Here is a 1,422-nt window from a genome sequence, read left to right on the forward strand (position 1 = left end):
TCGTTTCAGCAAAATGGTACATCTTGCTGCAGTACCGGAGTCGATCACCGTTAAAGGCTGTGCTCGTGTCTTTGTTGATACGATATTTGGACTCCATGGGTTACCCCGCGAACGGGTCTCAGATCGAGATCCTTGATTCACAGCGGAATTTTGGCAGGCTGTGTTCAAACCACTTAGAACACAGTTGAAAGTGTCAACTTCTGATCATCCTGAATCAGATGGTCAGACGTAGCGGGCAAACCGTATTCTCGAAGAGATACTTCGCGGATACGTCCACTCTTCTAAAAATTGAAGCGCGTTCTTGCCGATGGTAGAATTTGCAATTAACGAATCAGTGCATGCTTTTAGAGCATACACCGGTTTTCGTGGGTGGCGAAGCCATCCACGTATACCTACCCTGTTTAAGAGTAACACTTATTTAAGGGAGGAAGGGACTCGCTCGAGCAACGTACCTTCTCGCTCGTGCTCATTACGCCTTAGCACTAAGGTCAATGCGAAGGATACCAATGTTGATTTAATTAATATTGAAGCGGACAAACTCAGTAATAACAATAATGCTATTACTGACTTTGACAGCGATGCTGAAAAACTCAGCATCGTCGTAAGCAATATAAACAATATTATTAATGAGAACGATTATATTCTCAATAATGAAGAAATTGATTTTTTCGCAGTGCGAGCCGGTCGAATCGAAAACAAATAAAACCGAGTCAGCCGATGATTTCGTGTTGGCTAGAGAAGCAGTGGTCCGTTTCGTACAGTATTTCATCGCTGATGCGGTGGACCGACAGAAACGGAACTCTGACAAAAATGGAAGAGTAAACATCCTTGCATTTGATGTTAATGACCTAATCCTACTGTCTACGGTAAACCTACCAAATCACGTCGTGACGAATGTAGGCAGTTAAAAAATACTGCTCAGGTATATAGCCCGTTTTGTGTACTACATCGCCAAGGCAATGCGTACACGATAGAGCTCCTTCGTAGAATGCGTACGCATCTTACGATTTATGTTGAGCGTCCCGCCCGTGCCAACAGTACGAGACATCTTCCGATTCCAAATTACACGCGGATCGGTCCCGGGAATCGGCCAAGGCCTGATGGTTCCGAGCCAAAGACTTGTTGTTTCGGAACAGGGTCCGATTCTCTTGAACGAGACGATCCACTCTTTCCTCCAAGGGTGGATCTTCTGACGAGCTGTCACCAGCTCGTTTTGAAGGGACTGATATGTCCTTTCGTTCGCCAGTTGATCAGTCGTAACCAGCGCACAATTCCTCAACTGGTCACGAGAAACATTATCAACCACCGTCACCGCGAACTCGCGGCGACGAGATCGCTCGTGATCAAGATCCTCCCTTCACATAGTAAAGGGTGTGATCCAAATCACGATGTTGATTTGGGCGTCAAACGAGGCGAACCCGA

The sequence above is a fragment of the Bremia lactucae genome, linkage group LG1 (genome assembly GCF_004359215.1).
Source record: "Bremia lactucae strain SF5 linkage group LG1, whole genome shotgun sequence".
NCBI classification, from domain to species: domain Eukaryota; phylum Oomycota; class Peronosporomycetes; order Peronosporales; family Peronosporaceae; genus Bremia; species Bremia lactucae.